At 43.3% G+C, this 25,840-nt stretch overlaps 1 protein-coding gene across 26 annotated transcripts in view; it reads right to left on the bottom strand.

The window, feature by feature from the left end:
- The window catches only part of Clasp1 (cytoplasmic linker associated protein 1), a 209,264-nt gene extending 185,143 nt beyond the window's left edge, over positions 1–24,121 (bottom strand). For all 26 annotated transcript variants that reach the window (XM_029477048.1, XM_029477053.1, XM_029477066.1 and 23 more), the window contains exon 1: positions 23,634–24,121. The gene's annotated coding sequence lies outside the window, so the exon portion shown is untranslated. The remainder of the gene's footprint in view (positions 1–23,633) is intronic.
- Positions 24,122–25,840: the final 1,719 nt, after the last annotated feature.

Below are 25,840 nucleotides of genomic sequence, written 5' to 3'. Positions count from 1 at the left end.
TCCTGTGGCGGGTGTTGTGGGTAGCTGGCGAGTGTCAGCCGACCCTGCGCCCTAGCTACCCCGGCGCTTTTCTGACCGGAGAGGCTTGTGGCCCTACTGAGGGCGGATTTCTGCCTCCCCAACCAAAGCAGTCTCAGGTCCCGCGTGATTGGACTGGACCCGTATTTTTTAAATAGAAAAAAAAAAATCAAATGAAACCCTGTTTATTTAATGTCAACCTTAATTTTCCAAAAACAACAACCAACTGAAAATTGATTTTTTTTCTTCTTTTAAAATAAATGTAAATGTATACAAAGGGATTAGCGTCAACCCCAGCATACCAATTTGTTACAAAATGAAGGCACTTAACCCTGGATAGGAGAAGGTAATAACAACTTAAGTTACAGCTTCACAAAGCAGAGCCTCCATGGAGATGAGATCCTGGCAGAGAACCAGCTTGTTAGGGAGCCATGGATCACCACAGCCAGGGAGCAGTGCACACACTGGTTCCTCTAGAGAACAGGAATCGCCCACTAGGCCTACCAACACTTGACTTCTGTTGCCTCTAACACAGAGCCACAAGTAACAGCTTCGCTCTCACAGACCACCAACCCTCAGTGACTTCCCATAAGGCTTTCTGGTAACAGGATAGCCACAACTCACGAACTCTTCCTAAACCCAGCAGTTGTAGTGTACTCACAAACTGTGTACCCTCCACCGGTCTCATTCAAGAACATTCCTAATGCTTCCAAATGCTAGCTAGTCCTTATCCTTGAGCAGTCCACCCCATCACCTCTCACCACACCTTACTCTACTGTATTGAATTTGTTCATTCATTTATTCATTCATTCATTCATTCATTGGAGTTAGGGTCTCATTTATTCCAGCCTAGACTCAAGCTAGCTATGCAGCCATGGGTGACCTTGAACTTCTCTTTGGTGTTATTCTTAAAAGACTTGCTTTCTTAGCTCCATTCACATTCTCTTTGCAGGCACAGAGGAGCTGATCCTGTTTACTGACCTTGACCCTGAAGTCTGACTTTGTTGTCTTCATTAGTTCTAATACCTTAGAATGGATTACTCAGGATATTCAACACGCAATAATGTCATCTGCAAAAGCAGAGTTTTAAAATTTCCTTTCCAATATGTGTATCTTGTCCTCCTTTTTCTCTCCTAGTTGCCTGTACGACACCAAGCAGACATGGTAAAAAAAAAAAAAAAAAAATCCTCAGTTTACTCCAGATTGTAGGACAGCATTCAGTCTTTCATCACTAACAGGGTTTCACAAATGGCCTTCATCACATCATGGAAGTAGCTCTTTATCCCTAATACTTTGATTAATTTTTAATCATGAGAGTTCACTAAATTTTGTCACAAATGTCTTCTTGCAACTACTGAAATGAACTCTTGAATTTTGTTTCTTACTTCATTAATATGACATAGCTTGTTCACATATTAAACCAAGCTTGCATTTGTGAGACATTCCACTTTTTCATAGTATACAATCTCTCTAACACATGTCTGGGGAACGTACAACATCAGAGTGCAGAGAGTAAGTGTCAGTGGACTACCCAACCACAGAGAGGATGATGTCTCAGAAGACGAAGAAGAAGGGATGTACAAACAGAGGTTGGAGAGGACAGGAGCAGCAGTGTCTTCTGAACATGGCAGGACCACTGACTCAGCAACTCACAGCAGCTGCAGTTCTTGCACAAGATATGCATGCATGAGACCAAGCCAGTCAACATTCTAGCATGGGCGGTGGAGAGGTCCACATGCCTCGCTCCCTAACTGGGGAACCTCAGACAGCTGACTGCTTCTCGGGGAGGGAGACAGTTTTAAGGGTGTGACCAATGGTAGGTTGGCCACCCTCCGATGATGGATGGCTCCATTCCTAGGAGTATGTGGTCAGCACAAACTGGACTTGATCAGTTACTTGTTTTAAGAGACATGAAGTTAGGGAGTAGGCTGCAGTGGTAGGAAGTCTGGGAGGAGTTAGGGAGAATAGAGGTTAAGATGATCAAAACATTGTATGAAATTCTCAAGGAATAAAATGTTATATTAAAAAGTGCTACATCTCTGGATTTAGTTTTCTAGTATTTTCCTTGAGGAGCTGCTTCTAAATCTGTCTTTCATTTTCCTTGTGATCTCTCTGTGGTTTTGGAACCTGATAAATAATGGCCTTGGAGGATGATTGGAGCCTGTTCCTCCTTAATGAGAGTTTGTATGCAAATTGTATAGTGAAAAAATCTGGAATGTTGGTTTCTTTAAAAACACAGTAATATTATAAGAAAGTGTTTTCATTTTAATTCCAGGTGTGGGGATATGGGGCTGCTTCAGACTGTCCACTGTAGCTGACCATGATTTGCCTTGTGCTCTAGCAGAGGCATGGTTTTGCCAGCTGCAGATAGTTTCTGCAACTGTGTGGTGTTTGGAATTCTGAGAAATCTTCCAAGGGCACATAAATGCTAGGGAACCCACGGGATGAGGTGGGTTTGCTTTGTCAATAGTTGTGGTGGGGCTGGTGAGATGGCTCAGCAGGTAAGAGCACCTGACTGCTCTTCCAAAGGTCCTTAGTTCAAATCCCAGCAACCACATGGTGGCTCACAACCATCCGTAACAAGATCTGACTCCCTCTTCTGGTGTGTCTGAAGACAGCTACAGTGTACTTACATATAATAAATAAATAAAATAAAATAAAATAAAATAAAAGAATTAAAAAAAAATAGTTGTGGTGATTTGAATATGTGTGGCCCACTATTAGGAGGTGTGGCCTTGTTGGAGTAGGTGTGTAGGTATGGTCTTGGTGGAAGTGTGTCACTGTGGAGGTGGGCTTTGAGACCCTCCTCCTAGCCATGTGGGAGACAAGATGTCAGCTCCTGCTGGACACTTCCATGTTTCTGACCATGATGATAATGAACTGAGCCTCAGAACCTGTAAGCCAGCCCCAATGAAATGTTGTCTTTTTAAGAGCTGCCTTGGTCATAGTGTCTCTTCACAAAAATGGAAGCCCTCCAATGTATATAAAATTCTTATTTACTTATTTATTTATTTATTTATTTATTGGCTTTTCAAGACAGGGACTCTCTGCATGGTACTGGCTGTCCTGGAACTTGCTCTTTAGATCAGGCTGGACTCAAACTCTGAGATCCCCCTGCCTCTGCTCCCCAAATTTTGGGATCAAAGGTGTGTACCACCACCGAGGCACCACCCACTGCCCTGCCCCCTCCTACTTTTTAAAAATCTTGTTTTGTTGGCATTTTTTATGGTTTATTTTTATTTCAAGTTCATTGGTGTTTTTCCTACACTGGTGTTTCTCTGTGTGAGGGTATCAGAAGCCCTGGAACTGAAACTACAGACAGCTGTGAGCTGCCGTGTGGGTGCTGGGAAATGAACCCCAGGGTCACTGGAAATGTTCTTAAAGTTCTCCAGCCCCATTTTGTTGGTGTTTGTTCTGTTTATTTAGGTGCGGGGTTTGACTTTGTCTGGGTTTGTGTTTTGGTTTTTGGCAACCCACTGAGCTTAATCACAGTTGCTGCCTGACCTGGAACTTAGTCAACTTACAAGCTGCTGCAACACTAGGACTGTGAGCTCCCTTTCCCCAGCATCACTAGCCAGCACCTGCTCTTCAGCGAGGCTAAGAACCTGCATTTCTCCCCGAGCAGGCTTCTGCGCAGAATAGCTAATTCAGGAGGTAGTTGGGTTTGGTTTGGGTTTTTTGGATGGAGCATTGCTGGGATTCAATAAAGATTATTCCTGAACAGGTGGCTAACAAGGTTTTGTTTAACTGTCACAAAGCATACATGAGTTCCCACCTCAGTCATTTGAAGTGTGTGACAGTGCACAGCTGTGGGAGGTCATTCACAGTGCTGTAAACAGTCCCAGGAGCAGGCTTTGTTTTCATTTACCTCAAACAAGTTTTTTCCTTAGCAGTTTCTCTCAGCCATGGGTGGCTGAAGGGTACAAACTTTAAATTGAACATATCTGCAATGTTTTCAAATTCCATTCTCCTATTGATATATAATTTCATTCTACTGTGGTCAGAGAACTCTTTATGTGAGTTCCATCCTTTTAAATGTATTGCAACTTGTTTTACGATATAACATATGGTCTATCCTACAGAAGGCTCATATGTCCCCATTTCTTACTGGAGCATTCGACAGATATGTCGCTTTGTTTAACACTTTTTTTTTTCTTTTTTTTTTTTGGTTTTTTTCGAGACAGGGTTTCTCTATGTAGTCCTGGCTGTCCTGGAACTCACTTTATAGACCAGGCTGGCCTCGAACTCAGAAATTCACCTGCCTCTGCCTCCCAAGTGCTGGGATTAAAGGCATGTGCCACCAACGCCTGGCTTATTTAACACTTTTAAGTTTGTATGCATCCACACCAGTTTAGGAAAAAAAAAATGTGGCAATTATCTAACTCTATCTTATTCCTTGTTTTTTAAAGCTGTAATAATTTTATTATTCTAGGGGCTGGAGAGATGGCTCATTGTTTAAAAGCACTGGCTGCTCTTCCAGAGGACTCAGGCCCAACTCCCAACTGCTCACAAATGTTTGCAACTTGTGTTCCAGGGGATCCAACACCTTCACACAGACTTACATGCAGTCAAAACACCGATGTACATAAAATAAAAATAAATTATTTTTGAAAAAGAAAAGTACGACATCAAAATCTAGGTTAAAAATATGATACTATAATTCTATATACAGAGGCACTATATGTCTGGGTGCAGACATATTAGAATCTTTGTCCCATTTAGATGTACTGTACAGGTGAAAGGAGAAAAGATAAAATTTCAGTTCCAAGCACCATGTGAACAGATCATTCCTTGGAGCAAATTTACTCCACGTCCAAAGAACAAGAAGCATATATGCCAGGCAGCTTGAAAGGCTTTCCCATATGTATCTGAACTGGAAAATGCCCAGACGTGGGTAAGGAAGGGAAGAGGAGAGCATTTGATATGTCACCTGATAGTGTAACAGCTGACACATTGGCCCAAATGTCCCCAGGGAGGTGAGCTACACCCAGTTGACAAAAAGAAAGCCTATTAAGGTCTGAGTGTTTAATGTGAAGACAGAAGGTCTAGGAGGTTGGGGTGTAATGCAGGAGGAACTTGGGCATAATACGTGGGGAATTCTCTTCCGCTACTGAATAAAGGAGTGACCCTCCCAACAGGTAACACAGCACTTCTCAAGCTGCTTTCCATCTCAACACTTTAAAATAAGCAATGGCAACCAGGCACAGTGAGCACATGCTTTTAATCCCAGCACTCCAGAGGCAGAGGCGAGCAGAACTCTCTGAGTTCAAGGCCAGCCTGGTATCTGTAGCAAACTGCAGGTCAGCCAAAGCTACATAGTAAGACTCTCTGGAAATTAATTAAACATGGCAGGTTTGGGTTGTGACTCTGTAACAGAGCATGTGCCCAGCATGTGTGAGATCCTGAGTTTGATCCTAAGCACTGATATCAAATGAGAAAATAGTTACTTCACATCTGAAGCAGCAACTTCTAAGTCAATAAGTGATTGGATAAATGTCTTCATGTCATAAATATCTTCCATCTATCCTTCGCCTGCTGTTAAGGGTATCATTAGCATGTGTATTTAGAAGATGGAGGCTCAGAGACTCAGAAGCAAAGTAAATACCAGTTAGGCTGGAGAGATGGCTCAGTGGTTAAGAAAACACTGGTCTCGTAGAGTTTGGTTCCCAGCACCCACTTCAGGTGTCTCACAACCATCTGTAACTCCTGCTCAAGGGGATCAAACAACCAAACAACCTTTCTGGTTCTGGCCTTCACTAACACGTACACAAGCGCTCTCTCTTTCTCTCTCTCTCTCACACACACACACACACACACACACACACACACACTCACACACGCTTTTACAGTGTCAACATTAGAGGGATATGGGAAACCTGGAGAAGGAAGAGGGGGATGAATGTGATCAAAATTCATTGTATACATGTATGAAATGCTGAAAGAAAAAAATATTTATAAACTGTCAACATCAGCCAATCACCTGGTATGATAGTATATGCCTTTAATCCCAGCACTTGGAAGACAGAGGCAGGTAGATCAGTCTAGTCTACATATATATTGAGTTCCAGGCCAGGTCTACATAGTGAAACCCTGTCTCAAAAAGCTAAAAAATAAGAAGAAAAATCAACTTCTAGAAATGTATTTATGTATACAAAATAATACAGAATTCTCCTTTGTAGCATTATTTATAAATGCAGATAGTAATCAACCAAATGTTCACTGCTAGAGGACACAGCAGACCATGTGCCACACAACAGCATTCATTGACATTCACTGAATAATAAAGATGGCGTCCTTATGTGTGCACATGCACCTGGATTCACATACATACATGCATACATGTATAACATTCATATATGTATGAACACATATATGCATACATACATATACCTCAACTGTATATGCACACCAAATGTTTTATAATAGAAAATGTTTGACTTCCTTAAGCAGCACTCTGACATTTCTGGATAACATAAGCAAAAATGAAGAATTCTCCTTTATAACTCTTACAGACTTAAATTCATTCATTAGCTAGGAAGATAAAATGACTCAGTGGGTAAAAGTGCTTCCTGCTCAAGCCTGACACCCTGAGTTCAATCCCTTGGATCCATGTGATAGGAGAGAACTGACGCCCAAAGTTGTCCTCTGACCTTCACACATGTGCCATGGCGTGCAAGCACCAGCACATGTACATATAAACACACATAATAAAGTAAGGTCATTAAGTCCACTCACTTATAATAAAAAGATCGTCTGTTTTGATGTGATTAGCCAATGTATGTAATGGGCTTATAACTACAATTAAAAAAAAAAAAGATACACAATGCCAATGGTGACATCACTATCCCGAAGTGAGTACAACAGCAACAGTTTTCCAAAAGGGCTTGTTTCATCCCTCCTCCAAGTTCCAAAAACCAATCCACTGATTCAAGTAAGGATCCAAAAATAGAAGTCTTAATTTTGTGAAGATCTAGAATTCCCCAAAAAGTTGGTTTCAAACAGCTTCTCTCAGCAAAGGTGCTTGAGGATTCTTGTATCTGCAGCAACTTTACAAAAATAGAAAGTGGTATGAATAATTACTAGGACTCAGATTCCTTGTTTCAAGGTCACAAGCCCCCGCCAACAAAGCTCTCCATGGATGGAAGACAGCAAATGGGCCCTGGAGTTCCCATCAGGAGAGTTTGCACCTGGTTCGGGATCTCACACACTTCCAGGTCAAATCAGAGAGAGATGAGCGAGAGATTAAGAGATAGATAAAAGACAGGCAGATAGGTACAGATCTTCCTCCCTTAGCCACAGATTAGGAACCTGTCTTAATTTGTTTTCTGTTGCTAAAACAAAATACCTCAGGCTGGATAATAGTTTATTTGGGTCATAGTTCTGGGGACACTGAGTCCAAGAACAGCATGGCACTGGCCTGTGGAGAGGGTTTTCTTGCCACATCATGGTGTATCGAAGCAAGCACACTAGCTGAGTCTTCCTTATCAAGCAAAGCTACCAATGCCACTGGGAGAACCCAGAATCTTGGCTCCATCAAATTTTGATGACCTCCAAAGGCTCCACTCCCAAATGCCATCAATGTGATTATGGGGGTTAAGTTTTCAACACATACACAAGCAGTTAGAGCACTTTCCTATCTATTACTCCACAGCAGTGCTCATTTCTGTCTTCCCTTAGACACACAGATCCTTTTGAGAAAGGCTAAGAGCCTTTCTCTCCATCCTTGAATAGTAGAAATGTTTGCTGAATGAAGACTCTTGACAATCTATATAGTTTTTCAGTCTCTACTAATCACCTAGGATAACTGGGCAGTGGTGGTGGTGGTAGTCTTTTGAGACAGGGTCTCAGGCTGGTCTGAACACTATATGCTCCTGCCTCGACGTCCCAAGTGCAGAGGTAACAGGCACATGCCATCATGTCCAACATCATGTGGGACTATGGTGGAATGCAGGGCTTTGGGAATGGCAGGCAAGTACTCTATTTACTGAGCTACATCCCTAGCCCCCCAACCCAAAAAAAATTCTCTCTCTTCCTCTCCCTCTCTTTTTGAGATAGAGGAACTACTCTGTATTAAAAGCTCTGGCTGTCCTGGAACTACTTGTATACGAAGCAGGTCTCGAACTCTCAGAGAACTGCCTGTTTCTGCCTCCCAAGTGCTAAGATTAAAGGTGTGCAATACCATGCCAGGCTATTTACGTTTTGGGTTTTTTTTCTTTTTCTTTTTTATGTAGGTATGCTCTGTCTGCATGTACACCTACATGCCAGGAGAGAGCATCAGAGCCTGTTAGAGATGGTCATGAGACACCATGTGGTTGCTGGGAATTGAACTCTGGACTTCTGGGATAGCAGCCAGTGTACTTAACCACTAAGCCATCTTACCATACCCTAAGAATAATTCTTTTTTTTTTTAAAGAATTTTATTTGTTTGTTTGTTTATTATATGTAAGTACACTGTAGCTGTCTTCAAATACTCCAGAAGAGGGCATCAGATTTCATTACGGATGGTTGTGAGCCACCATGTGGTTGCTGGGATTTGAACTCGGGACCTTTGGAAGAGCAGTCGGCGCTCTTAATCACTGAGCCATCTCGCCAGACCAAGAATAATTCTTAATGGCAGCAGTTTTCATTAAAAGTTGTTTGGGGGGCTCTGTTCTCATTAACATACCATTTCTACATCCATTCTAGCCCCACCCTACCTTGAAAGATGTCTCACCCAGTAATTCCAGAGAGATTTTAGAGTCGTTCTTCCCTGGTTCTTTTATACAATTATTACTACACAATTCAGCAAAATATCATTACTATATCCAAGCAAATGCTTTGGTGAGCTGGGAAATCTACTCCTAGCTCTGAAAAAAAAATAAAATCACAGAATGGAAAGCTTTTTCCACTGTGTTTACTTTAGAAACGAGGGTCTAGGTTGAGAGCCATGTGCTGAGCACACTCATCAGCCAAGCAGCACACAGAGCACCTCCACCACTAAGGCGGGGCACACCGAGAAGCACACCTTTCCTTAGAGGGCTGCCCTCCTCGAATGGAAATTCATGCCTGAGGTGTAATAGAATAATAGAAAACAAACAATAACAATAAACCCCCACTACTTCCTGAATGAGCAAGAGGTACATGAAGATATAGCTAGAGAGCTACAGATACAACTCAGATAAAGGCAGCCCAACCTCTCCCTAAGAAGACACAGGTGGAAAAGAAAACAGAAAGCCCCTGCTACTCTCTCTGCAGCATTCCCACTAGAGGAGTTTAAGCTCATGGGAGTGGGGAGTTACACGTGCATGTGCACATATAAACATGGTGTGGAGGCCAGGGCCAATCTTGGGCAGCACCCTTTATTGTGTGTGTGCATGCCATAAAGGGCCTCTGGAGATCAGAGATCAAAGGACAACTTTCAGGAGATCGTTTCTTTTCTCCAAACCCAGGAACTACTCTGAAGTAATCAGAATTGTGGCAAGCCCTTCACCCACGGAACTTTCTCACCAGTCCTATTCATCTGTCTGTCAGTCTGTCTGTCTGTCTCTTTGTCTATCATCCATCTATCTGTCTGTCTGCCTATCATCTATCTATTTTTGAGGTAAGATCTCTTATTGGCTAGACTGGCTGGCTAGGAGCCTCTGGGAATCTACTCGTCCACTTCCCCAGCACTGGAATTACAAACTTGGGCCACCACACCTAGCTTTTCACACTTGTGTGTGTGTGAGACAGAGAGAATTCTGGAGATCTAACACAATACTTTACAGACAAAGTCCCCAGTCCAGAGTTTAAGCAGATGGTCAATCACTTTGTTAACTGTCCCTCAAAAGCTGTGTTTGTTCTGCCCTCTGATCTGCTGCTTAGAACTAGGAAATGAAGGAGAAGCCGGGAGTCATGGCGCACACCTTTAATCCCAGCACTTGGGAGGCCGAGACAGGCGGATTTCTGAGTTCAAGGCCAGCCTGGTCTACAGAGTGAGTTCCAGGACAGCCAGGGCTACACAGAGAAACCCTGTCTTAGAAAGAAAGAAAGAAAGAAAGAAAGAAAGAAAGAAAGAAAGAAAGAAAGAAAGAAAGAAAGAAAGAAAGAAAGAAAGAAAGAAATGATCTATCTTCGAGTCCACTGGTAAAAAGGCGCAAAGGCACACAAACAGCACCAAAGATGACACAGGTGTTTCCCTACCCAGATGCTAAGAAATCCTGACCTGGAGTGAAACATCCTGGGAAACAAAACATCAAGGTCACACTGCAGAGCTCGGCCTCCTTCACCACATCTGGACTGTGGGTTTCGAAAAGGGCTCCGGAAAGAAGATTGTCACCAGGACGAGTAACACTAGACACTCATGAGCACTAAAGAGCACAGTAAGGGAAACAGGATCACAGGCCCCGACGGGGAGAGAGAGAGAGAGCAGACACGCCTTCCCTAGCTCAGCTTTGGAATGTCCAGACAAAACACTTTGCTCATGCTGTTTACTCCATTTTGGTAGAAAAACACAGACTTCATTGCAAAAAAGGAAAATAATTTTGAATTTTGGTAGAAAAACACAGACTTCATTGCAAAAAAGGAAAATAATTTTGAAACTAAGTATTTATTTAAAATGAAACTGGTTAGGGTAGAAAAAAAAGTGAAAACTCAAATGCAGAATCACCCCTAATTTTTGACAGAGTCTCACCATGTAGCCCAGACTGACCTTGAACTCAAACTCCTCTGCTTCTGCTTCCTGAGTGTGAGACTAGAGACATATAACACCATGTCTACCATATATCACCCTCTGATCATTAATACTTATTGTCAGTTTCATAAGTCCCAGAATCAGATAGGAAATAAATCTCAGGGCACATCTATGGGGAACTGTCTACCTTTGGTTAACCAGTACGGGAAGGTCTTGACCCTGAATGTGGTCAGCACCGTTCCATGAGCTGGATAAAAAGGGAAAAGTGGTCTGGAGAGATGCCTCTGGGAGTAAAAGTGCCTGCCACCAAGCCTGACAAGCTGAGTTCCATTCCTAGGACCCACATGGTGGAAGGAGAGCTCTGACTCCTGAAAGTTGTCCTCTGACCTCCACAAGTGTGCTGTGACTTGAGTGTTGCTAGCTTTGACCCCCCCCGCCCCCGCACACAAAGTAAAATAACTAAAAATGCAATAAAAATTCTAATTAAAAAGTGGGAGATGAAAAACAAGGTAGGCAAGGGGCTTTTATCCACTTACTAACAGTAGGCTGCACCATGTGAGCACCTGCCTCCTGCTCTGGCGGCCATACCTTTCCCTCCCTAGTGGACTGCTGAGATACACACTTCCTCCCTTGGTGGCTTCTTGACTTTGTCATAGCAACAAGGAAAGTAACTACTACCCACCCAAACCTTACATCAGCTTTTACAGCCAGGAATAAAACGTATTTCCTAGTATACTATCTAACATGTTTAACCAAACAGTAGGTCATTTAACAAATTCCTAAAACCTAACATTGATTCCAACATTTCAAAATATGACTTAACAGGAACAGTTAAAAATCTTGAAGAGCCGTGGTGGCGCACGCCTTTAATCCCAGCACTTGGGAGGCAGAGGCAGGCAGAACTCTGAGTTTGAGGCCAGTCTGGACTACAGAGCTAGTTCCAGGACAGCCAGGGCCACACAGAAAAGCCCTGCCTCAGAAAACAAAAATGAAACAAATTATAAATAAAACAAACAAACAAACAAAAAAGAGGCAGTGAAATAAAAGTCCAAAGCAAAATATAAAAGTTACTGAGAGAGAGCACACACAGGAACGTTCAAGTTTAAGCCAGTTAGTGCTCTGCAAATGTTGCTGGGATGACTGGTTACCCGCATGTAGAATCATCATCATGGATCTGCTACCTCACACGTGTACAAAAAGCAACTCAAAACTAGTCAAGATGCTGAGCAGAAGAGCTCAGGCTTAGGGGAGGGAGGGAAGAATGAAATCTGAAAATTTTAAATCTAAGAAGAAGCCGGGCGTGATGGTGCACGCCTTTGATCCCAGCACTCGGGAAGCTGAGGTAGGCAGATTTCTGAGTTAGAGGCCAGCCTGGTCTACAAAGTGAGTTCCAGGACAGCCAGGGCTACACAGAGAAACCATGTCTCAAAAAACAAAACAAAACAAAACAAACAAACAAACAAACAAAAAACCTAAGAATAGATCGGTAGGTCTCCATTATCCTGAATTTGGTAGTAAACTTTTAAACATGACAGTAATTAACAAAAATAAAATAAAATAACACAAACAAGTTAGAAATCTGAAAGCTCTGTGTCAAAGACCATTATATCAAAGACATCCCAGGGGCTGCAACAATGAATGTGTCACTGGGTAAGAGTGCAGGCTGCTCTGCAGAGCACCTGAGTTCAGTTCCCAGCAGCCACAACTGCCTGCAACTCCAGTTCCAGGGGATCTTCCTCTGGCCTCCATGACACCAGGCACACAGGTGGTACGCAAACAAATACATAGGCAAAAGACAAAAAAATAAAATAAAATAAAATAAATCTATATTTTTAAAAAAGGAAGCCTACAGAATGTGAGAAAATATCTGAAGATCATATATCTGATAAGGAACTTTATTATATAAATTCTGAAATTGTCAAAAAATCTTAAAAAACGAAACAAACAAATTTCTGGTGCCAATGAGATGGCTCAGTGGGTAAAAGCACGAACCACTAAGCCTGACTACCTGAGTTGAGAACCTACATGATGAAGAAAACCAACTCCCACAAACTACCTTCTGACCACCACATGTGCATCATAGCATGTACATGCTCGTGTACACACACACACACAAGTAAATAAGTAAATTATTTTTAAACTTAAAACACTTTTAAAATTCGACACAAAGACAATCCAACTTTAAAATGGGCAAAGGACTTGAACAGACATCCCTCCAAAGGTATTCAGATGGAAACACGTGGAAAGGTTCTCTGCACTCTAGTCACTGGGGAAATCCAAATCAAAACCACAATGAGCTGTCACTGCACACACACTATAAATAGAAATCATAGTTTTCTAATGGCAGAAAATAGGGTAGGTACGGCTGTGAAGAAACTGGAACCTCACGGTGCTAGTGGGATGGAAAACAGCAGAACCAGTGTGTAAGACTCTTCTGCAAATCCCACCCGACTACTGCCCTCCCAGATCCACACCTCAACAGCTGGAAACAGATTCAACCACGTACGAAAGTGAGAGGCAAGGGGAGGATGAGGTAGGATGGGGAGGACAGCAACAGAGACTGAAGAGGGAGAAAGGGAAGAGCAGCCAAGCATCTGAAAGCCAGGTCTCAGCTTCCTGTCATTATAAACGGAAAACAGCAGAGTGTGGTGGCCTACCTTTTATCCCAGCACTCAGGAGACAGAGGCAGGTAGATCTTGGTGAGTTCGAGGTCAGTTTAGGCCACAGAGAGAAACCCTGTCTCAAGGGAGATAAGGGTACAGCACCAGCCTTTAAATGCTGCCATAAAAATTAGTATAATACAAGTTTATTTTTGACACAGACTGGTGCTTGGTAAGGGGGTCAGCATTTAATCTATGGCAGCTATAAACTATGACGGCATGATACATCCATGTACTGCCCAAGGAAAAGGCTTGGGTCAGAGCTCCATGTCTTATCAAAACCTTCAGAACTGGAGATATGGCTCAGTCAGTAAGGCCTTGGATTTGATCTCAACAGTGAATAAATCCCACAGGCAGCACACAACACAACCCCAGCAGTCCGGAGGGTAGACGAAGGGCAATTACAAGTTCAAGGTACTCCTTGGCTACCTACTGACCAAGTCTGAACTGGGGAGGTGAAAAGCAAACCTAGCACACACAAGAGGCCTGCGGTTCAATCCCCAATGCTGCAAAAACCAGGGTATAGATACACATAGGAAGTTAAGGGCAGCCCAGCTACATGAGACACTGTCTTAAAACAAAACTGAACAAAACCGTAAATGAAACAGCTCCAGCCCCACAAGGAGACTTCCGAGAAGGAGCTGTTTGAATGAAATTCAACTTCTCTTTCAAAGACTAGCTTATTGTTCCTAGAGTGAGCCCAGCCACTCTTCACTGGGAAAGACCTGCTACACAATTCATTCTCGATACACAACAGGCCTCTGTGTAGCATGTCTGAGCAGCCGTTCATAAGAAACTCAGCCTTAACCCACAGGAAAGAAACCGTCTTTAAAGAAAATTACCCAGAAGGTAGTCTCCAGGGGCTGCTCTCAAACTCCAGTGGCCTCAGAAGCACTTGGGGAATGTGTTTGAAAAAACAGAAACCTTGGCCCCGCCCACAGCCATTCTGACTAGCAAATACTTTAAGCTCGACCCTAGTGTCCAACCATAAAGAAGTACTTGAAGGTAGGCCTCAGAAATGTTGTGAGGCCACATTCTGATGTGGACAAACACTGATCTGTCTCACCCAGCAAGAGCTGGACATGACTTTGGAAATACTATTGGCAACAAAAGAAAATAAGAACAGGAAGGCCTCTTCCACAGCTCAGTAGGTAAAGGCACTTACACCAAGCCGGCTGACCAGAGTTTAATTCCAAGACTCAAGAGGTGAAAGGAGGGAGCCAATTACAATATACTATCGTCTGGTCTGCATGCACACACTGCGGCACGCGTAGAGATGGTTCGGCGGATGTGGATTTTGCTGACACGGCTGTCCACCTAAGTTCAGTGCCAGGACCCACATGGAGAAAGCAAAGAACTGATTCCTCCAAGTCGTGCTCTGATCTCTACACCTGAACCATGTGGCACACCAAACCTACAAATGCACACATGCACGTATGTACATGAACATACACACACAGAATAAGTAAATGTATTTCTGTACTAAAGAAAGAAAAAATAGCTACAGAAGTTTGGAAGGACCTCAGTTGGTTGATAGAGTGTTTGCCAAGAATTCACACATTTCCAGGTTCCATCCCAGTACCACATAAACTGTGAGCACACCTGTAACCCCAGCACATGAGAGGTGGAGGCACAAGGTTCAAGAATTCAAAGCCATTCTCCACTACATTGTGGGTTCAAAGCTAGCCTGGGATACAAGAGGTGCTGACTCTGACGAGAGAGAAATGGTAGGACTGAGGGTCTGGAGTGTGCTTGCTGCACATCCCTGCCGAGTGTTTGCTGCAGCCCTGAGGTTCCGAAACCAATCCCCAGCCACACACAGCTCTAGGATGGTTAAATGTGGTTTTTCCTCTCTAACTAGAACTTCATGTATTATTGCTACATTACAGTAATACAGCTGTCAATTAATGTAGGTGATTCTACCTGCAAAGTTAACTTGAGCAAGTTACAAACAGGCTGGAGGTGTAAATATTGACCTCAGAATAGTTATTCTGATCGAAGACAGATATCCAAGTGAGCCATGGGAAAGATGGGCAAGATTCCAGTTCTAGACTTTTTCCTCCTAAAAGACACATCATAGACATTAATAAATGTGAGCACAAAACTTTATATTTCCTTTCTATTGTTTGTTATGGAGGGGGGTAGTTGGGACAAGATAAAGTCATGTATCCAGGCTACTATAGCCTCCTGAGTTTTGAGATTATAGATGATAATACCCTGATAAAGCCCTGCTAAATTTATGTTTTTGTTGTGGTTTTTGTTTTTGCTTTTCAGGATAAGGTCTCTCTGTGTAGCCCTGGTTATCCTGGAACTTGATCTGTTGACCAGGCTGGCCTTGAACTCACAGAAACCTGCCTGCCTCTGCCTCCTAAGTGGTAGGATTTAAAGGCGTGTGCCACCAGCACCCAAAGATTTGGGGGTTGTTTTTTATTGTTTTTTTGGTTGGGTTTGTTTTGTTTTGTTTGTTGTTTGGGGTTTTTTTTGTTTTGTTTTGGTTTTGGTTTTGGTTTTGGTTTTGGTTTTTCGAGACAGGGTTTCTCTGTGTATCCCTGGCTGTCCTGAAACCCACTCTGTAGACGAGGCTGGCCTCAAACTAAGAAATTCTCCTGCCTCTGCCTCCTAAGTGCTGAGATTAAAGGTGTACACCACCTCTTCCAGCTGGGGGGTTGTTTTTTAAAGCAAGTATATCCACACTAAAGGAAAGGAGCCGACCTGGTACAGCAGCTATTCACAAGGTAAACGGATCAGAAGGCTCCCTGAACCCCAACTTCAATAAAATTAGCCAATTTATGCCTATGAGAAGAAAACACAAGGACAAGCCCCGAAAGGCTCTGTGTCCCCTACACACCTCAGTGTCCCATCTGCAAAAAGCCAGCATGGCCACTCTCTTAGAGCTTAGAAGGGAGCAAAAGGGATTAATAACAATAAAATGCTTTGAAAATCACTTTCACTTTTAAAAGCTGGCTGTTGCCACTATGAAGTCATCCATTTCTATCCCTACAAAAAGAGGGAACTGTATTTAGAAGGATATACCCCCACTGATGTAAGAGGGGAGGAGTGGAGGGGTGGGAGCTGGTGAGAGGGCTCAGTGGGTTAAGGTACCTGCACCTGCTACCAATCTGATAATCTAAGTCTGAGCCTCAGGACCCACAGAGTGGAGAGAACAGACTCCCCCTAACCTCAACATGTGCACAGCTATAGCACACACACACACATACACACACATACACACACATACACACACACACATACACACACACACACACACACACACACACACTAATTGTTTTTAAAAATGTGGTTTTTAAAGATGAGTCTGCAGTCTAAAGAGACAGCTTAGGCAGTAAAACAGTGGCCCTGCCAGCATGAGGTTCTGAGTTGAATCCCTAGAAACCACATGAAAAAGCTGGGCATGATGGTTCGAGTTTGTAATCCCAGCACTCAGGAGGCAGAGCTGGAGAGAACTCTGGGGTTTCTGGTCAGCCAGCCTAGCCAAATCAGTTAAGTTCAGAGGAGTAAGAAACCCTGCCTCAGAAAATAATGTGGACAGCTCCAGAGATAAGCCTGAGGTTGTCTCCTGGCCTCTACATGCACTTACCACCCCATTCCACTCCAGTCACACAAACACGTACACAGGTCTCCAGAGGAGCCTGAGAGTGGGGTCCACAGCAGCAGGAATCAATCCTTCTAGTTCTCTTCACCCCTCCTTTGGGTGACTGTTTACATTTTTACTCTGTAATGTCATCACTGACAGCATTAAGCAATATGTGCAGAGCTCTCAACCTGCAAGGTATGCCAGAGTCATCTAGGGGTAGCTGACACTGTACCTTCCATTGATACTGAGCTCACCAAATCTCTGGATGGGCATGAAGAAGGCATGAAGAAGTAGAGCCTGGTCATTCAACAAGGTCCCCAAGAGAGCATGATGAATTCCTTTCTAATGTAAGCTTCTTCCTGTCACGGGGACTGGTCACTCAGTGTCAGTCCATCATCCTTCTACAGCTATAAAAACACGAGCCCTCTACTGCTCTTCTCTACCCCAGCCCACCCCACCCTTTTTCTTAAATTGAAAAAGACTATACAAAGAAACTAGCCTAAAGTAGGGCAGTGGTGGCTCACGCCTTTAATCCCAGCCCTTGGGAGCAGAGGCAGGCGGATTTCTGAGTTCGAGGCCAGCCTGGTCTACAGAATGAGTTCCAGGACAGCCATGGCTACATAGAGAAGCCCTGTCTCAAAAAAAACCAAAAATAAATAAATAAATAAATAAATAAATAAATAAAAATAAAAAAATAAAAAACAAGCCTAAAGTAAAGCCAGAATGCACAGCAAAGTTTGAAAGGTGTTGCTGTGATTTTACCTAACTTGAAAAAACAGCTGTGTATTCTAGTATGTCCCATGAAAGACTTTGGTTTTATTTTACACAATGCATTTAAAGAAGACAAAGAGCAAACAAGGTGGCTCAGCCTGTAAAGGAACAAACTTGCCACCAAGCCTAACTACCTGGGTTTGATCCACCAGGACCCAGATAGTAGAGGAAAGAGCCAACTCCCAAAGATGTGCTCTGACCTCCACAAGTGTGCCATGGCACATAACCACACACACACACACTGATTTTGAAAGAAAGGAAGGGAGAAAGAAAGAAAAAAGAACACTTAAAAGCAGGGGGCTGAGGAGATGGCTCTGTCAGTAAAGTGCTTGCCACACAAGCATGGGAACCTGAGTCCCATCCCCTACAAGCCCACAGAAGAGGAGGAAGAGGAACAGCAGCAGCAAAGCGGCAGGCATCACACCGAGTATAACCTAACCATGGGAGGTAGAGACAAGAGGGTCCCTGGAGCATGCTGGCCAACAAGTCTGTATAAATCAGCAAGCTCCAGGGTCGGTAGAGACCACCCAAAACATAGGGTGGAGAGCTATTCAAAAAGATCCCTGGTTAAGCCAGGAGGAATACTGGAATATAGTTCAATGACAGAGCACATGTGTGGAGAGCATGAAGCTCCAATGCTGAGCACCAAGAGCTAAACTAGAAAGGCACAGCTAATATTGTCTGCATACTCCTAACGTGTGTGACACAGACTCAGACTGAGAGCCCCTGGCATGTTGGAACCATGTATATCTTTGTTAAGTAGAACTCTTGAGAGATGGCACCCAACTCCTGAAAAAGTTCAGCAAAAAATTGAATCTAAATCTAAAGAAAGCCTGCTGACTGTCCATGAGAATATGAAGAGAGCTGTATGTGGAAAAGAAACCGACTTAAATCATACTGCTTTGTGGGGAAAACTCATCTCAACCAGTATGAACAGTGGCTAGATTTGATACAGTGTAAAGCATTTGTGGTAAGCAAAGCCTGTCCTGAACAAAGAGGGTGGTTCACCTGCAGTCTGAGGCTGGAGACTGGACACTCCAGATGTCAGGTTAGAGAGTGGCCCATGGGGCCTCTAAGAGCTCTTCCATAGCTCCAATCCTACTCTATTATCGACATGGGGAAGGGGGATATTTTTATTGATTTTAGGTATATGGATGCCTTTGCCTATGTGTATGACTATGCACCATGAGTCTCTGTTGCCCTTGGAGGTCAGAAGAGGCAGCCAGATTCCTTGAAACTGGAATGACAGAGAGTTGTAAGTGACCATGTGGATACTAGGAACCAAACCTTGATCCTCTGGAAAAGTAGCCAGAGCCTTAAGCCCTCAGCCATCTCTCCAGCTCCATGGTACATTTCCTTTTTCTTTCACACAATCAACATTTCCACTAGTATTCAAGTCACATGGGTCACAAGAGCCACCATCACAAAATGTTCTCAAGCTCCCTATACCCAAGGATCTAAAGAAGAATATATATCCAAGAGGGAAGCAGAAAGAGAGGGAAGCCAAGGGATAAAACCAGAAATAGGAAAGACTGAAGAGACTACAGGCAGGGAGTGAGGAGTCAACAAGGTGCTATGGAAGAAATGCCACACTCTCTCAGACCTATTGGGCTCCATGAGCAGAGGTGGGATGAGGACACGATGCCATACAAACCAGGGGAACATCAGCAAAGCCCTGAGACGAGAGGGCCTGGAAATGGTAGTGCTTTACAGATCCGTTAATCAACACGCATGTGCACATGCACGCACACACACATCACACACACGCTCATTCATATGTATGCATGCCTTATGGAAGTAAAGAGAGCATGCTTCATTCTTGTCAAGTACATTTTGTAAATCAAGAGCTGTGTCATCTGTGATTTCTTCTCTGTGTTGTATTTGTTTTAATAAAAACTGGATGTTTCTCTTATCTTCAAGTAAATCTCTAACTGGTTCCAATCTTAAAGGTGCTTTATCACTATCAACTACTTACTGCTAGCTTTTGGTTTGGGGACCAGACTGGCATTTATCCAACTGACAGCTATTGAAACTCAACTCTGGGACTAATACTTACCCTTAGATGCCTATATTTACAATAATACTGCAGAATTAAAAGTACTGTTTATTTAAAAGCTGGTTTTAAGACTCTTAAAATGGCTCAGCAGGGGCTGGAGAGATGGCTCAGAGGTTAAGAGCACTGACTGCTATTCGGAAGATCCTGAGTTCAAATCCTAGCAACCACAAGGTGGCTCACAGCCATCTGTAATGAGATCTGATTCCCTCTTCTGAGGTGTCTGAAGACAGCTACAGTGTACTTACATATAATAAATAAATAAATCTTTTTTAAAAAAACGGCTCAGCAGGTGAAAGCACTTGCCACCAGAGCCTTAGAACACACAGAGTGGAAGAACAGACCTGATGCTGAAAAGTTGTCCTCTGATCTCGACATACCATGTACCTAGCACTCACACTACATACACTAATAAAAAATACATAAGCTAATAAATAAATGTAATCAAAACTGACTTAAAGTAGATTCCTAAGATTAATAGATAATCAAGGACATAAATTATCTACCCAAACTTCTAAACCAAGACACTACTCTGCTCAAGTAAATAAAATTAACAGAAAACTGTGAGGGTAGGAGGAGCAAAATCCAAAAGGAAACACTCAAATGATGACCCTAGTATCCTCTGACCAATCAGTCCTCACCATCCATGTAAACTATTTTAAGGATCTGAATCTTATTGTGTGTGTGTGTGTGTGTGTGTGTGTGTGTGTGTATATATATATATATATATATATATATATATATATATATATATATATAAAACCATTGTCTGTGATATACTTCAGAGACTCTATTACTCTGAAAGTTATTACTGATGCAAGCACTCTAAGTTGTAGACTTCTGCTTGCTATCGATATTAAAGAAAATGTTGCAGGGCAGTGAGATAGCTCAGTGAGTAAAGGCAAGTCATGCTGCCAAGCCTGAGGATCTGAGGGACCCACACAGAAGAGGGAACCTGTCCTTCCATGTGTCCTTTGACCAACTGCCACATGTCTGCTATGTACACCACACACAGAGATGCATATATAAGCAAATAAATGTAAAAAAAAATTTAAAACTTAAAGACTGGGAATGTAGTTCATTGACAAAGAACCTATCCAGTACACACAAGACCCTGGGGCCAATTCCTAGCACTGTAAATAAGTAAACAATTAATTAAAGCTTTAAAGATTTAAGACATCTACTGCTCTGGTTTGCCTTTTGTTGTGACAAATACCATAACCAAAAGCAACTTACAGGGGGGAGGGTAATACTTGGCTTACACTTCCAGGTCACAATCCATTATTGAAGTCAAGGCAAGAGCAAAAGCAGGAACTCCCAGCAGAATCCAAGATAACTGCTGCTTACCGGCTTGCTCTCTGACTCACTCAGCTAGCTTTCTCTTTTTTCTTTATATATATATATATATATATATATATATATATATATACACAAAACTTTATTTTTACAAATAGACCTCACTGTTTTAAAGTTTGAAAAGGCTCTTTGTAAAATCATATCCCCCCCCCCCAGAAAAAGTTAATAAACATATACAGAAGAGCAAACTCATTTTAAAACATTGAAATAGTAAAAGCTATATCCATAGGCATTCATTCATCCAAAAGGGGTGGTGCAGTTGATATCAAGGCTGCCTTAATCACCCAAGTTTACAACTTCATTCCTCTACTTAGGCCAGGAAAAAAAAAAAAAAAAACAGTCCAACAAAGGAACAAGTGTTCCCAACCAACATCAGAGTTAGATCTCCAAAGTCTACACTTGAGATGATGCTGGATCTCCTCTCATCCACTATTTCCCCCACATGAACCTCTACCATCCTCTACTTTCATGGGGAAGTGAAGGGGTGAATCTAGATATTCTTCACACAGAGCATGATATTGGGACATATAACCTCTGACATTTAAAATCACTGGTTCACATGGGATTGAACTTTCAGTGATAGAGTTCCATGGGAGAAAATGTGTCCCGATTCCGTAAGAGGTAAGAGAGTAATTAAATTCAAAGAAGTCAGGCAGGAAATCTGCTCACAGAGCAGCCTGTCCCTAGCTACAACTCATAAAACTGGGATAACATCTTGCCAGGTAAGGTGTTCCTCTAATTTTGACATGGAGCCAGAATTCAGAAGCCTACAAACAAATTTTCATTAGCATAAGTTGGCACACAAAACACAAGGAGTCCTCATAGCAAGACAGAGAGTTTCATGACTTCAGATCAAAAAAAGCAGAAGAAAACAGAACACAGAAAACAGACTGCCTCAGCTAGCTTTCTTATACAGGCAGGACTGCCTAGGGAGAGTGCTGCCCACAGTGGGCTGAGCACTTCCACCTCAACCTTCAAGAAAGCTTACATGGCCACGGGCCGATCTAATCTGGGAAATTCCCAGGTCACAGCTCCCTCTTCTCAGGTTGAAAGGAGGTTGTATCACATTGACAATAAAAACTAACACAGTTACATGTTGCCCATAATAAACAATGACTTACAGAAACTGAAATTTTGAGTTTTACTGCTACAAGGGTGCAATTAGTCAACTTTACAAAGATGAATGAACAAACAGCTCATTAAAATTTAAGTCTTTCTTAGCAAGTAAAGAAGATAAGTACTCAGTTCTCTGGGGCGCTGTGTTATTTTCCCTATCTCTACGTCGCTGCATCAATGTTGCCATTCTCGCTCCTACTCCATGAATAAGAAAACCGGACCATTCCGTTTAGGATCCCTCATAACAAGAGTTCTATATATATCATGAATAACAATAAAATTATCATCTCTAAGGCCAGAATTGATACTAGCCTGTGGCACCTGAATCTGGTGCAAGGTAGATGCATCGCTCCTGACCCTTCCACATCACTATCTCCCAAAGGACTGGAGCGTCCAAAGCGCTCATTGCCACATCACAAATTAAAGTATCAGGTTTAAAGAACTCACAGGTTCCACCATTAGGTCAGTGTTTCATGAACGAATCCCGGCACAGAAATCCATCCGGATGCGACACACACGCTTTAAGGCTCTAACTAATTGTTCTTTTAATTTAAGAAATAAACACAGTTATTTTTAAAATCTAGATATATTATGTAATGAGTTTGACTTTGGAAAACCCCACACTCATCCAAGCAACTCATAAAATGGAAAGCAAGATTCAATCCGCTCCATTGTATCCAACCAGACCAACGTGCAAGATCACACACTCATCTTCGTCAGAGCGGCTCTGCCAATACCGAAGAACAACAAAGGCAAGTTGGAGAGGCTGCACAGGCTTAACTCAGCGCTTGTCCGCTCTTCCCTGCTTCGCAAAGATCCTACATGAGGGGCCCTCCTGGGACAAGGGGACCTTCCGCACCCCGCTGGGCCCCGGCTGCTCCGCTTTTGTCTGGCCCAGGCTGGGGGCACCGGCCGCCGGGCCTGCCTCCCCGACAACCCCTTCTTCCCTCTGAATCTTTCTCCACACCCATCACTCGCCGATGATTAGTTGTAGTGAGGTTTCCTCTCCTGGAGCCCCTTCCCGCTCAGTGCAATCTCGGTTCCTTTCAAAGAGATCCCCGGGCTGCTTTGGCGTCTCCCAAGCCGGCCAGGGGAGACTCCGGGTCAGGAAGGGGCCCCGGGGTGGGGTCTGAAAGAGACAGTCACACAAAGCCAGGCTTGACCCCACAGCCGCCCCACCTCCCTCTGCAAAGCAGCCTACAATCAGAACTGAAGCCGGAGGCCGCGCGTCCTGGGTCCTCACCCAGATCCCAACCCAGGGCCGCCCCCTCCCCCAAAAGTGCACCCCAGAGCGGCTGACAGCACTGGACACCGTCCCCACCCGGACCCTGCGCCCGCCGCCGCCCGGAAAAGAAGCAGGGCCCTCCAGTGGACTCCATTCTGAGCATTCTTCGTCTTAAACCCGGTACTTACAGTTCTATTATTCACTACTGTTGCGGCTGCGGACCGGACAGCCACCGCCTTCTCCTCCACCCCAATGAGGTTAAGCGCTTGGTGCGGGGATTAAAAAAAAAAAAAAAAAAAAAAAAAAAAAAAAAAATGAAAAACCAAAATGCGCCTGCGCAGAGAGGTCTCCCTGTGTCCTCTTACCGCCACCGGCCAGGCTGAACCATAGAGACTGTAATCTCAGCCCAGAGAGGTGGCTTCCTCTCTATGGTAACGCCTAGCGCTGGCCCCCGCATGAAGTTTCAGGTCCCGCCGCCTTTGCCTTTGACCCGAATGGCGACCCGTAGCATAAAGGTGCTTTAATAATAATTAAAAAAAAAAAAAAAGTGACCAAGGAGAATTTAAGGAATGTTTAGAGCCTTTAAAGGTGAGGAAGCAAAACTCGAGCAAGACTAGGAGAAGGCTGTGCGATAAAAGAGCTAGAGAGGAGTCAGGAGCGCTTCCAGCCGGAACTTCCTTTGATTGTCGAGGTGTTTGATACTTGAATTAAACAATCTTTCACTTCTGGGTTACGGGTGCCCGCTATTTACCGGGCGACTTCAGTGAAAGAAATTGGCCCCCGCGACTGCCCGTAGCTGACAGCGCGTTGGGCTCATCCTTCTGAATATGCGTACAAGCGCTGCTACCGGAAGCCCAGGTTTTAAACCGTTCTTCGCGCTTTAGCGAGCCAGAGCGCGAGGTGGAGGTCGCTGAGATTCGTGTGAGAGTGTGCCAGTTTCTTTTCTAAGTTCCTTCACAACAACGTCGTCTCGCGTCCCGCGTGGCCTTCAGATTATATCTGAGGTTTCTGGGCTATGCAGATTACAGCGCTACTTTCAAGGAGCCTAAGGACGCCCTGTTTTGTCCTTCTACGCCCGTGTGCTACCCAACAGTTTGGATTTGAGAGCTTTTGTGTTGCAGTTGTACACTGGTGAAAATCACTTTTAAAGTGTCGGATTGGCTTCCTCTGTCAAGACTGGGTGTTTATGGGGACTCTTTTGTGCGGGAATGTGTATGTATTGGGAGATGTGGGATAAGATCAGATCTTCAGAACTTGGAAAGGCAAGCTAAAACAATAAAGCCAGTCACAGACCTGTGTGGTGCAGAAAAGGTATAGGATTCACATGCAGGACGGGACTCGTGATTGAATATAGAAAAAGTAACATCTTTAAGATGTAAATGCAAGCAAGTTTACTAACTATGGGTGGAAAACCCTGAAGCGCGTTCTAGAAAAGAAACACCGCCGGGTCAAGGGCCGAGCGGAAGTGGGTGGTATGCTGGGAGAACAATGTGTGGAGAGTAGTCAACTGGAAAGGAAAAGAGAAACCCAAGAAAAGTTTGATAAGTTCAATGGGAAGGAATTTGTGCATATTAACAAAAGCAAACGTTGTAGCTGGTTTTTATTGTACAGTTCAGTGCACTTACATTGTTAAGTAGCCACTCTTCTGCTTTCTTTTTGTCATACAAAAAAAAATGCACCTGTTAATTTGTAATTCCTCTTTACCTTTAGCTCTGATTATCACCATTCTGCTTTCTATGGATTAAAATACTGAGTATTTTGAAAGTGGAGTCATATAGTCTTGGTCTTTTTATTTATTTATTTATTTATTTATTTAAAGATTCATTTATTCATTATATGTAAGTACACTGTAGCTGTCTCAGACACTCCAAAAGAGGGCATCAGGTCTCATTATGGATGGTTGTGAGCCACCATGTGGTTGCTAGGAATTGAACTCAGGACCTCTGGAAGAGCAGTCAGTGCTCTTAACCGCTGAACCATCTCTCCAGCCCAGTCTTGGTGTTTTTATAACTGGTTCATTTCACATAGTCTAGTAGACTCCAGAGCTGTCAGTGCATGTTGTAACATGTGTCCAGAGTGCCCTCTTTAAAGCTGAATAATGTGTCAGTGCATGCATTCACCACCCTGGCTACTTCCGTCATTTACAATTCTATACAATGTTGTGAACATGGATATCGGTCTGTCTTTAGGATTCTACTTTTAGGGACACAGGAGATGACTCAAGATAACTAAATAAAGGCACAAGCTGACAAGCCTGGTTACCTGAATTCTGTCCTCCTCCACAATGGAAGGTGAGAACCCACTTCTGCAAGTTATCTGCTCATTTCCACATGGGTATTATGGCCCATAAGCTCAATAAATACTCAACACAAACATAAATAATGAACAAATGAGT

The sequence above is a fragment of the Mus caroli genome, chromosome 1 (genome assembly GCF_900094665.2).
Source record: "Mus caroli chromosome 1, CAROLI_EIJ_v1.1, whole genome shotgun sequence".
NCBI classification, from domain to species: domain Eukaryota; kingdom Metazoa; phylum Chordata; class Mammalia; order Rodentia; family Muridae; genus Mus; species Mus caroli.
This window is presented reverse-complemented; position numbering and strand designations above follow the sequence as displayed.